Below are 13,417 nucleotides of genomic sequence, written 5' to 3'. Positions count from 1 at the left end.
AACAGATTTCTGAAATCACGTTATCAGTATGCTTGAAGAAAGTGAATTTCAACAGTGCAATAATGAAAATTTCTCTGAAAAATCAGTGGTGTTCATGTTCTTGAGTTAGAAACCTTCCAAGCAACACTTGAAGTCAGTGTTATAAGGACTGTTAAAATTGGCAAAGCTGAAATCTGTAACTTTTCCAGCTACATTAGAAATCAGCTGGGCAGCACAGAATATTGACAAGAGGAACACACTTGATTTATCTTATTTTTGGCATATTCCTTCATGTTGCAGCATGAAACAGCTCTAACACTAAGTTCTGATGGCATGACTTTGGACTTTTACCTTCTGTCTTTTAACGGCTTCCTGTTTAGCAAAGCTCAGACTGACATACAAGACTTAATTTTGTTACTCTAATTAGTTTGAGCATTATCAATCAATACTGTAATTACAACAAATGAACAAAGCTTTACAGGCTGAAATGAAACATTTGGGTTGGATGTACTCTTAGTGCTAAATAAAACGTCTTGTTAAATATTTTGACTGGAGTTATAAAAACTGGTGATAAAAAGTTTGCATGTAGGCTGCACATGTTCAGCAGTCCTGGGAATGAGTCAGGAGAAGGGGAAGAAGAGTGGGAAGGAAGGGGAGAGAACTCTTGAGTTCTCTCAAGTTCAGCTTACTTGTGCTGAACTCCTGCTTACCAGTTAATTTGGCATTTAAGCAAACAAGATCCAACTTCTAAAAATGTTCATATTCAAACCTGTTTTTGAAGGTCTTATGTCCCATTGCCATTTTTTTCACACACAAAACCTCCCAAAAACTTTTCCTGCATCATTAACTTAGATTGGTTTAAATAAAAATCTGTAGCTATCAAAAAGCTAATTCTCCCACTTTGAGTGCAAAGTAGCTAGAAATATGAAAATTAGATGGCTTATTGCCAACTCAATAAAATACAGAAAACCTAGCTCTTTAGAATATATTTTCACAGTTTCAAAACTGAACTTCAAAAAGACAAATCTTTGAAAAGGAAGCTGGCAAACAAACAGCCCCTTACATTAGTTATTCTCAAGTCAAAATGTAAGCATTAGATTAAAAACACTCCCTGCTAAACAAGTTATTTCACAGGCAGTGAAACTAATGAACCTGGTTTCATATGGGTTCAATTACAAGGTTGGGGGTCCTATGAGGATTCTCTGATGTTTAACAAGCTCACCTTACTGCTTCTCTCAGCTGGAGCCATGGTATAACCTCTTCTCTATCCAGCTGTCTACTTCCACAAAGTCCGTGGGAATTCAGTTTGAGACCTCCACCCCTGTAAATTTGAATGAAATCAATCAACTTCTGAAACCTCATAACTTAGACAAAGAACAGGGTAAGTGTAACAATCATATAAACATTGGGGGTTGGGTTTTTGTTTTTCTTTAAAGATAACAATCAAGCTTTAAAAAACTTCATTGGGTTTTGTGTTACTGTACCCTTTCATTCTGCTACTAAGCACTATACTTCAGATGCTCTTCCAAAAACCACTCCACTTCACTAGAAGGTGCCATAGTATCAAAATTGGAGTTGGCATATCATCTGCTTCCCAACACATCCCATACTGCTCATCTTACAGATTTTCCCCTACCACTCCCAATTAGCCATGTAATACCATCCCATCCTTATTCCAGAAAATACAAAACTAGATCAGAGCATGCTACATTAAACCAAATGCCCATGTCAAACACTCTCCTACCTGGTAAGTAACCATTAGAGGATACATAGGGAAGAACATAGTACAATGGCAAATGTAACAATAAATAATGAAACTCTCCTTATCTTCAAGAGATTCAAAAACTTCTTTACATCAGAGGGCAGTGGCTTTGTGTTTAATAATGCTTGATGGATTCCACCCCACCCCTCCCTGTGAAACTGGACAGGTGCTTTATTAAAGCATGTGAATCAAGAACATCCTGCAACAAGGAGTTTAATAGCTTAACTACATACTGTGAGAAGAACCGCTTCCTCTTGTTTGTTTTTAATCTCCTGATAATTTGTGCAGCTTCTCATTCACTGTCTGTTCCAAAACAAGAACTATCATACTCTATTTACCTTGCCTCAAGCAACTCACAGTTTTAGCTTCCTCCCTTCCTAGCTTCAGTTGTTCAAGTCCTAGTCTGTCACCCCTTTTACAGAGGTTATTCCACAGGCTTTAGCATTCTTCTCACCTTTCTCTACACATTTTCTGATTTGTTCTAGACTACTTTCTGAAGCCAATTTGGATTTTTTTACTACTACTGAGCACTGACATAATGTTTTCATGTAATGCTTTATTATAGTCGTATAATGTTCCATCATACTGACCTAACCCCCAAAATGCAGGCTAATGAAAAATAGTCCGTGTACACAAATAAACCGTTTAACCTTAACCTGTATGAAGCAATAGGGGAGATAATCAGCTATGCCCCATATGGTTGTGCGACTCCACAGTCTCAATCCTAAAAGGACTGCAAGCATTTAAAAAACAAAAAGAACTACCCCACACAAACAGCTTTATGGAACTGCTGTCTCCACAGCACCCTAATCAGACACTTCACTGCTTCTAGATTAAAGAAATAAAATAAAAAGAAAAAAGAGCACACAAGCTTACAAAGACAATTTTTTTTAAACTGCCACTAGGACATCACCCCTCCTTACAAATCTGTTTTACCCATAATGCATCCTATAGTCAATACCTTATGCTAAACTACTTAACAGTTTTAGAACCCTTAAATTAAGAAGAAAAAAAAAAAGGTAAAAGCTGTGTCAAAAACCCGACAGCAGTTCCTTACACAATTGAAGTTACCAACACCCCAAACTCCAGTGCTCAAGTTTTTACGGACCATTGCTTTCTTGGATGTTAAGTCAAACCTCAACATTTACATCTCTATTCACATGAATTCATCACATCCTACAAATCTGGCCCAGATCATTAAACACCTTTACTCTCTGAGGAGGAGATGTGGCTTTAAGAGACATTTTCTATTAAGTCTTGGATTCAAAAACAACACCTGCAGACAAGACAGAGCTTTCTTAGTGCATGGCAAATCCAAAGTTTTGTTACTGGAAGAGGTAAGGAAGGTGGAGGTAAAAAAGCCTGAGTCAAAATTGACTTAGCTTTTCTTCCTTAAATTCAAGGAGGTTCCATCCCTGGCAGAGCAAAACGGAGAGAGCAAATCCAGCCAGATGTAACAGAATGTAACTTGTCTGAATTTAAGTAACTACAACACTCAGCAGTAAGGGAAGATTTATACTAATTATTTTGTTCACTTGGCACATTCTCAACCGTCTTTGTACAAACTCAAGTGATTTATCTCTAAATGACAGAATACACATAAACATCACCCTGTCAACAAAATTCCAGCAAAAATCAGTTATGCTTAAGCTGTGGAGAAATACATCAGACAGTAATCAATAGGATAAAAGCTTACAGAAATGGAAGATAAACTACGCTTACTAATGTTGCAGCCCCATTAGCTGAAATAAAATTAATGCAGATTCATTAACAGTTTAACATAAAGCGTCCACAATAACAGGCCAACTAACTTTTAATTCTGTGGTTTTAAAATAAATCTTCAGAGACAAAGCTCCCACAGCGAAACACAAGGATCTTAGACACACACACAGTTTGAAGTGAGCATACCAAAATTAAGAATTGTTCAGTAGCAGGAAATGGATGCAAAACCGTCATAGTGAATATAGATGCAAACTTTGATTACAATTTAAATATGCTACCTAAAGGATCACAGTTGCTATACCAATACTCTTCAGAGAAGTAGTTTCTTTTTCTCAGTTTCTCTCTAGAGTAAGAAAGCAGAATTTTGAAAGCACTTAAGGATCAACTAAGAGTGCAGTTTCACAACGTACCAGCTTTAGAGCTGAAGCCTCTTTGTGACCCTTTCTTTGCAGTTGTCTCCTTAGTTAGATCAGTAAAACTTCTGGGGCTAACTATAAATAGAATCACCCAAAACTTCCAGATTTAACACATCTACTACCATCACGCTCCAAAACAGGGTTAGTTTTAATGACAGGTCATTTCAGTGATCCAGTTTACGATGCGACCTCTTGAACATTTTTACCAAATGAAGGAGCTGCAAACCACAGCACACAACAATCAAAATTTCAATGAGCCATACTTTGCCAGCAAGCCAAACTACAGCCTGAGGAAAAACATTTAAGAGACAGTTTTAACACAGAAAATATTTACCTGTCTTTCTTTTAGTTCACATTATCTCAAGTCCTTTACAAGTTCATTTTTCAGCATTACAGAGTTTGGGTTTTCTAGTTGGCAAGCTTACTAACCATTAGCAGCATTTAATCCATGTGGCTCACTACAGTTTTAAAAACACAGTTTTCCCTAACTATACGAGAATTCAGCTACGCCCCCAATACTCGTTTTATGCAATACAGACATTTACCAGTAAATAGATTCAGAACAGATCCTTCCTTCCTTCCATAGAAGCTCATATACCCTATGCCACAAAATACTGCAAACAGCCTCTGTAATAGAGATCTGCAGAAGCTGTTTTGTAATATCACATGCATCCTATTAAGAAGCTTAACAACAGTACTGTGATTCAACCATCTCTAAAAGATGGATGAATAGACCTCTAATGGATCTGTTTAGAAAAACAGCATGTTTCAGAGACACTAGTTTTTCTTTAAGCAATTCATCCTGTCCAAAAAGTTTCATTATATTACACATTACATGCAAGACCAGCCTAGTTCATCTTACCTTAATGTGTGTATTAGCTTCTTACTTCAGAAAATGAAGATTCAGGGTCCCATTTCAACAAAACGTTATAATACTATCAATGCAAAAACTTCCCTGCATTATCAGGCTAACAGACATAAAAGCTGAAGTAATCTTCACTGGGACTCGTCCATCCACAGACAGCTAACCATTCCTGTCTCCCTTCACGATAAATGGAGATTCGGTCAACACAGATAAGAGGCTATGATAAAACAAATTGCACCCTAAAGCAGATAGCTAAATAGATCAAATGAATCATTTCTTAAAAGTACACATTTTCATTTTCTATAACAGGAGTTTAGGATGACTAGTTCAGTGGATGTACATATTATACACATCCACAAGACAGATTAAATAAGTTTCACCCTGTTTCTCCTTTTGCTCTCTTTTGTCTCAGATGAATAACAGCATCTATACCAATTATTTATTTACTACATAATTATATGTTGAGAGTAAGACTTATGTTGCTATTCTTCCTAGAAAGAGTAAACCAAAATTTGACATAAACTGGTCTCAGAGATCCAGAAGCAGTTTTTTTACTCTGAAAGCATTTTGTACAACTCATTAGAATCTGAGAGCAAACTGAAGGAAATATCAACTCAGTATACAAACTGCACAAGTATAATTTTTCACTTTTTTTTAATATTTCCTATGAATTTTTATCTACTATTCTACTATCCTATACCTTCACAGCCTAATCCATGAGCCTTTAAAAAACAATCTATCTTTATTACTGTATGAGCCACTACTTATATGTGATGATGTTACACCTTCACCAGTGTGTCAACCTACTTTCCCCAAGAGGGCTTTCAATCACCTTTCCTTTTATATAAGGGAGAGCCAACACGCTAGAAACAAGTATGAAGTGTTGCAAGAGTGAAGTGTGAAGAACTTACACACTTAATGCATACCACATGCTCTGAAAACTAGTCATGACTCAATTCCTCCAGAGTATTTGAAACTTTTTAAGCCTCATACTACCCAATATTCCTTGAATATTCAAGACATAATATGGGACTTAAGATCCCGAGAACCTGTATTCTCCTTTTGTTTCCACACAGAGGTGTCACAGTCCAGCAAAGCCCTTCCTCCCCCACCTTCCTGTGACCTAAGCCTTCACAACTACCATTCAAGGTTACTCAAAGAAACAACGGCAATCTATACCTGCTCTACAGCCAAACACTTTGCAGATGCAGCATTCTTGGGGGTGGGGGCACCGGTGTCACAACTCAGCCCTTATATACACAATGCTATCTAATGCTTTATTTTCCACTTTGCGTGACTGCACCACAACATACACGCGTATCTTCCCCTTCACTGATGACAAACCCCATAAACTCTCCTGCTCCTGACAAATTCCTCAATAAAACACTACAGTAGATTTTTTCAAGGTGTACATGCACTTTTATTTTCATATTAGGCCTCATTGTCATCTCCCACAGCATCAGCATCCACCTCACAGTGCATTACTAAAATGTCAAGATATATCAGCAAACCTCTCTACCACTCAGCATGGCTACACCTAAAATGCTGAAGATAAGGGTTATCAAGTAGTTCTATGTTCCAAACATAAAAAGAAGAATTAACCTGCACAATTTAATGTTATTCCCTAGTTTTAAATAGTTTTCAGAATTTTGCTCTGAAAAGATATGAGCTGCCAATTGCTGATGAAGTTTTGCCATTAGACATTTGGGAAGCCTGTAGTGACATGTTAGTGTTTCACTATTTTAGAATGTATTGCAGGCATCAGTAGCTCTGATGCCTAGCCTTAACTCTTCTTGGAATCCAGAAATAAAACAAAATGCTAACAAGAATGCTTCAACTCTAAGGTCCATTATTCAGTGAATAGCCAACAGCACAAGTATTTGGCAGGCCAATAAACTTACTAAAACATTGCTCCTGAACCTATAAACAAAAGGTTGGGGGATGTAGGGGTAGCATTATAGATTTGAGAACAAATAAAAGTTACTAACATTATTTTGTAACAGAAAATTATGAGAGCCTGCATGACATGAGATCTAAGAGCAAGACTTTGAGGCAGCTCCAATGTATGAGAAAAATTAAACTTAAAAAACACACTGCACGATTCAGGATATCATCAATTAAAGAATACATTTATTTCTTAGACAGAAATTCACAAACTTTTAGACCTACAGATTGGAGTCTGCCATCCTATTTTCTTGAAGTCACAGTACAGTCACATCAAGCATGGAAAGTTTAAGCTTTCCTCTTTCACATGGGTTTGCAAAGCTGTGGTGAGTGGTTTGCAGAACACTAGTAAAGAGCAAACTAAAATTTGAGAACTATGTTGTAGAAACCCCACTATATAGTTGACATCTTTGTGAGAATCATCTTCAATACAGACAAGTGAAAAAAAGCCACTGGATCTGAATTGGTCCTTCAAGGCCCTCCACTTTAAAAGTCAAGAATGTATATTTCATTTTTCTTTCACAACAAGTCGGTGAACGAGAAAAAAATACAGACAACACTGAAGTAGGTATACATTGCAAAGCAATAGCAAGATAGTAATAGTAATAGCAAGATTATGATTACAAACTAGACATCAAAGCTATTAAGAGGACAGATGTGCTAAGAGTGATCAAACAATGATCCATTGACAAACCCATCATTAGTAGTCACTGGCATTGGTTCCAACTGCTTCTAGTTGTGAAATGTGTTAGAAGCCCAAGATACTTTCATAACCATGCTGATAATCAATGTAGTTCACAAGGCACTTTCCATTTCTAAGAGGAGGTACTGCACAAGACAAATGCAACCTGCCCTATGGGTTTGAGAACTCAGCAATAGTTTTACACCATTTAAAGTCCTCACACCAGCCACAGCTCCAAAAGCAATTGATTTCACATTGTCTCTGCTTTCCTCTTGTGCCTACTCTCAAAGTCCAGTATGTAGCTAAACAAATTAAAAAAAAGTAATACAAACAGACACCACCACCCTGTTCACATATCAGATGCTTCAGCAATACACCACTTAAGATCTAAAGCTGCTCTTAAAGTATTATTGCAGAGGAAGAGAAGAATACCAGATCTTCCCAAATGGTCACGTCCCCTAAATTATCTTCTGCAAAGTAGTATGCGATAACATCTTTTAAAAAGGACTTGCTCCAAATTGTTATATCTGCTACTACTTTCTTTTTGTATTTGTAAATCAGTTATAAAACTTTGTTCAGATCCTGTGATGTCATGATATATAAAAAATTAGTTTAAATTGAAATGATGTTTTGCAGTTCCCACTGAAAGAAAAATTTCTCCTCAGCTACAGGAAATTAACATGGGTATCTTAGTTACAGACATTCATAAACCTAACCAATCAAGACCTGGTATCAAAGAAGTCTGAAGATCACAGAAACCAACAAGCTTTTCAATCAACCATCTTATAAACAACAGAGATAACTCATGGTAATTGGACTCCCTAGCCCAAAATTATACTTTTCCAAGCTTGATAAGCAGTATCCAAGTAGCTTCTCAAAGGCTTTAATATTCTAAATCTCATCACATTTTCCTTTTTTCTTCTCTCTCTCTCCCCCCCCCCCCCCCCAATAACTAGGAACATGAAACTGATGAAGAAATACTTTGCATATCAGACAGAAGTCATATTACTGTGATTCATGATGGTATCACTATCTTTTAGACAGGACACTATATCTTTATTTCCAGAAAACCTACTGCAGGAACTTTGCAGAAAACAGACAACTCAGATTTCTGTTCCACCAATCTGGACTCTTTTAGAGGAATCACCTCATCTACTCCATGTTCATGATTCTCAGAATTGTTTCATCTTTTTCAAATGTCTATTTATTAACATTACCACACAATTTTCTCCTGCCAGACAGTGTAGCAGAGACCACTAACAGGAGCTCTAAACATTCCACCATTAGTCAATGAACACTTCAGTGTGGCTTAACATTTTAGTAAGTTACCACTGTTGTAACACCTAACATGATCTTTGTTGTGTAAATTCAGAATCACAAACATGATTTTTATTCTGTATCAAGGGAGGCGAAAGCATCAAATGCTAGCTCATATATGAGTATTCAGATGCAAATATGTGTACATACTGTTAGTACCTATTACAAGCAATAATAATTTATATTAAATTTCTTAAGAACAATCTCTGAGCTCAAACGTCAGATAGCTTCATTTGTTTAGCAATACATCTGGTAACATAAAACTTAAGTACTGAATTGACTCAAGTTGCCTCTGAGATACTGACATTTTCCATCTAGGATACACACTACTTAAGCCTTAAGAAATAGATCAACCCCAACCTACAGTTACTCAGTTTCAATACTTTATCCTCATTTATAGCATCCTAAATTAGTTAAGAACTGGCAGACACCTGAAATTCACCATGCTTTGACATGAACTAAAATTATAAAAGCCTAGGCTATCATCTTATCTCTCAAGTAAAGTTGGTTTAAGTCCAGTCAGTAACTAGAGACTGCTGCAGAAAACACAGAATGATATATGAAGAGCAAAAACTAGTCTGTCAAATTCAGTGCAACATTCATGGCCCAACACTGTTGTAGAAGATCACTGTACAACTGAGAGATTCAGCTTTTCAGAAAGCAAACATGCTCTGTTTTATTTCACAAGTGTAAAAACTACACAGCACTTTTTCCTCATTAAGTTCTTAACATTGGTGACTTAATCAACTTATGTGTACTAGAACTCTGCCAGGCTAAGTTATCCTAGAATTATAAGTGAATATACAGTTTTTCAAATCCTCTTAAGTTCTTACATAATACTGTTATGTGTATTAAAACAACAGCTACTTTACATTATCACAGAAGCTGTAGCATTCCAGTTAAGTGCTTGAAAGTAGTGTGACAAGGAAGATGCACAGAACATTACTAATACGTAATACGTGCCTCATACATCACTAAAGTTAAGATCTTATGCAATTTAATATCAGTATATTCATCATAAACTGCAGTTCAGCCCTACATACAAAAGGCAGTGTCCCTGATCTGAACCATGTTTCACTGGTTTCCTATTTTAAGACATAATTAGAAAACACTATTAAGTAGGAATGGACAGAAGTTCATAAAGAAGTTCTACAGCCACAGCATTTCAGTGGAATTTTGAAAGCAGACAAAAATCCAAGAAAAGAAGTGCATTTTTTCATGAGACACACATTCTGAGGAAAAAAGCTAGCTGCACCAGGATACTGTGCCCTTGAAAGCAAGGCAGGCAACAAAGCAAGACAAAGGTGCTAGTTTGGCGTTACAGTTGCTAGGGGCTAAAAAGGGCAATGATACATTGAAGGTGTAAATTGCAAAAGAATTACTCAAATATGATATCAAAGGCAGGGAGTTAGAGCCTTAGAAGAGACCAGGTTGGTCAGAAGAGCGCACAAGGAAGATGACTACTGCAAGTACAAGAATATCTGCAGTAGCATCTTAACATGCATACTCTTAACATGCTATTTGTTTAAAATAATCAGAAAGCAGACTATGTATCTACAGTGCAACCACCCACACCACATGAGAATATTAGTTCTCTTCACAAGATGATTCAAGGAACATCAGTAACCTGTACAGAAATTTCAGTATCCAAAACTCAATCTGTACTTTCTTGCTTCTCAATTGTGTAAAAGAAAAAAAAAACCAGTTTATCACAAAGTCCACTTAAGATGTCATCTTCCTTTTTCCCTGTTTTTGTTGGAAGCCTCAGGTGTGGATCACAAAGATTCCCTTAAAAGAGCCAGATGAATGTGCTGTCTTAGACGATACCTTGCCTACCAGGCACTACTCCAGCATTCAGGTTAGCTTCTCTTCCCAACCACTTCAAAAATCATGCCATCATTCTACCACTTTTCTGGTCATTTAGAATATTCAGGAAAAATGTGAGATGAGACTGGATTTCCTCCTCCTCAGATTTTATTGTTAAGACCTCAAATCTGGATTTTTTTCATGCACTAGAAGTAAAAAGTGCAAATATTAGTCTATTTGAGTTAACATTTTAACATGTTCCACAAGGTAAAACTTGATTGCATTATGTAGCAACGAATGTTAGTTCTTGTAAGTTTGTTTCAGATTCCTTCTTTCTAAGGATCAGCAGTAGTACAAAAATAACTACCAGCCGAATTCCCACTTTCTGTGATATACTTACAGCTATCAAAAGAACCCCACTAGTCATTAACCCAGTTCCTAATGGTGCATGCCTTGCAAGAACTGCCTAATTCTAACATAATAAACATTTGCTTATAAACACTTTTATATAGATTTCATTTTGCTGAGATGCATTAAACTGGTCCTTCCCCAGAGCCTGAAGATCTAAATATACCCATAATAAACAACTCCAAAAAGCAGCCTATATGACTAAGTAGTGACTGCACTACAGAGGGCAGGCGTAAGCAGATTTGCATGTAATTCATTCATGCTAGATGGCTGTAAATCATACAATACACTTCAGCTGCTCCAGGAACTGCAATGGTACCATTGAGGAAACCACCTCTTTGCATATCTACTCTTAACAAGCTCTTGAAAGCAAGATGATCAGTAAGAAACTATCTATGCCTAAGCAAAAACCCGAAGCTTTTTATATTTCCATATCCCATATAAAGCTTTCTCTTTCACAGGTGTTCTAGCATCACTTACCAATAAAAATATCCAATTTGAAAATAGGTCACATTTGTCGCCTACCATCCTCAGGCCAATATAGCCTTTTTCCCTAGTGGATGTTCTCTGATACTTTATTCAGTCTACTTAAAAAAAAAAAAAACCACACCACCAAAACCAACCACACATATCTGTCCTTCAGCTATTACCAAGACTGTACATCAACCACAAACATCTTTAAAAGTAATCTTCCATAAATTTAACTAGTGGAGTACCTACCATCTGGGTGCCAAAACCCACCTAGCAGAAAGCACAAAGACCTCTATCCAGGACTTATCTACTTATCCGACCGATTTCTACAGTAATCTAAAGGCAGTAAATTCAATGCAGTAAGTGTACTGACAGAAGCAATACACGTATCGACAAAGAACAAGGGATACTTGTGCTTCCAGCCTCTGTCAGGGGCATGCTCCAGCTCTGCGAGCAGAAAAGACGCCAGCTTGCATTCTGAGCAAACCTGTTGGCTATGCACCTGGTTCCGAGGGGTAAGATGCACCGTCATTCCCCCAAAACGCACCCGTGACCGGACCGACTCTCTAACCGGCGGGCTTTCGCCTCGCTTGTTTATCTTTTTTCCAAGAGACAGAAAATCCGCGGCGGAGCTGGCGAGGGCAGCAGGGTGGCAGAGGGGCAAACTCGCCGCCACTTGCCCCGCGGTGCGCGTCCGCTGCTCCAGGGCGGACGACGAGAGCACACACCCGGGCGGACACACGCACGGGCACAGACACGCGCGGGGTCAGATGTCAGCCGCGCGGCGGGGAGCCGGTCACACGCACGCCTCGCCACACGCGCTGCTGCCGTGGGGACGTGTCGCACGGACACTGCCTCGGAGGGGGAGAGGGCTCGCGTGGGGCACGCCGGGCTCCGCCGCGCCAGGGGGCACAGGAGGCTCCCGCCGGGAGCCCGCCGTCCCCGCAGTAACACCCGCTTCTCCCCTCCCCCTAAACCCCTCTCCTCCAGCCCCGGGCGCCACCGACACACCGACCTTCGGCGGCCGGGAAACGTCCCCCCACCGCCTCCTCCTGGGCCGAGGCCGCCATTGGGCTCGGCGGGCGAGGCCGGCTCCGGGAGAAACGGAAAGGCGAAGAGAAGGGAGGAAGGGAACCCACCACACCCCACCGGGCCGGCCCCGTCCTCACCGGCCCAGCCCAAGCTGAACCCGGCCCAACCCCGCCGGCAACTTACTGCCTGCAGCAGCGGCTTCTCCTCGGGCCGCCGCGCCCCGCGCCGCCCCCTGCATTGGCAGCACCCGCCGCCACTGCCCTCGGGAGCGGCGGCGGGGACGGGGAGCGCGGCGGGAACAGAGGGTAAAAAGGGTCGAAGAGCCCAGCGGGAGCAGCGGAGAACCTCGGCTGGGCCGCGGGGGCTCGGGGGCGGCGGCTGCGGCGACTCCTGCCCCGCGCCTGGCTGCCTGGCTGGCTTGCGCTCCGCCGGGCCCTGCCGCCGCGGCGACTCCGAGACGCAACTGACAACAACGGCCGCGGCGGCTCGCGGAGAGCCGTTTGGGGGGGGGGGGGGGAGGGGAGGGGGGGGGGCGGGGGTGAGGCGGGGCAACGGACACCCGCGCGAGCCCGCGAGTCGGGCACCGCTGCGCCTGCGCGGCGGGGAGGCCGCGCCATTGCCGTCACGGCGGGCCAATGGGGGAAGGGAAAGCGCGTTCGACGGCGGGGGGGGGGGGGCGGGGCGGGGAGCGGCGGGTGGGGAGGGGAAGGGGAGAGGCAGCCTGAAGGGAGGGCAGGAGGGGGCAGTTCAGGCGACGGGGATGGGTCGGCGGCCCTCGAGGGCAGGGCTTGCTATCGTTGCTGCCCGTCCTGGGCTCCGGCTTCCTAAAGGTCCCGGGCAATTCGCCTTGGAAATGGCGAAAATAAGAGGGGAGAGCGAACCGTTGAAGCTCTGAGGAGAGGGCGAAGCCCGCGGGCCCGCCGCCTGGGTGGCGGCCGCTCTGCCGCTCCTTCGCCGCCCCTCTCCCTCTGGAGGGGATGCTGGACCGGAGGGCTAATTAATGTGGTGAAATG

General features: G+C 41.0%; 1 protein-coding gene across 1 annotated transcript in view; it reads right to left on the bottom strand.

Moving 5' to 3' along the window:
- Positions 1 to 12,827, bottom strand: part of SNRK (SNF related kinase) — a 41,747-nt gene extending 28,920 nt beyond the window's left edge. Inside the window, exons 1-2 of the mRNA XM_050891223.1 lie at positions 12,588 to 12,827; positions 1,202 to 1,300 (exon numbers count right to left, since the gene is read on the bottom strand). The gene's annotated coding sequence lies outside the window, so the exon portion shown is untranslated. The remainder of the gene's footprint in view (positions 1 to 1,201; positions 1,301 to 12,587) is intronic.
- Between the last annotated feature and the right edge of the window lie 590 nt (positions 12,828 to 13,417).

This window comes from Gymnogyps californianus, chromosome 2 (genome assembly GCF_018139145.2).
Source record: "Gymnogyps californianus isolate 813 chromosome 2, ASM1813914v2, whole genome shotgun sequence".
NCBI classification, from domain to species: Eukaryota; Metazoa; Chordata; class Aves; order Accipitriformes; family Cathartidae; genus Gymnogyps; species Gymnogyps californianus.
The sequence above is the reverse complement of the archived record's forward strand: the minus strand, read 5'-3'. Positions and strand labels throughout refer to the sequence as shown.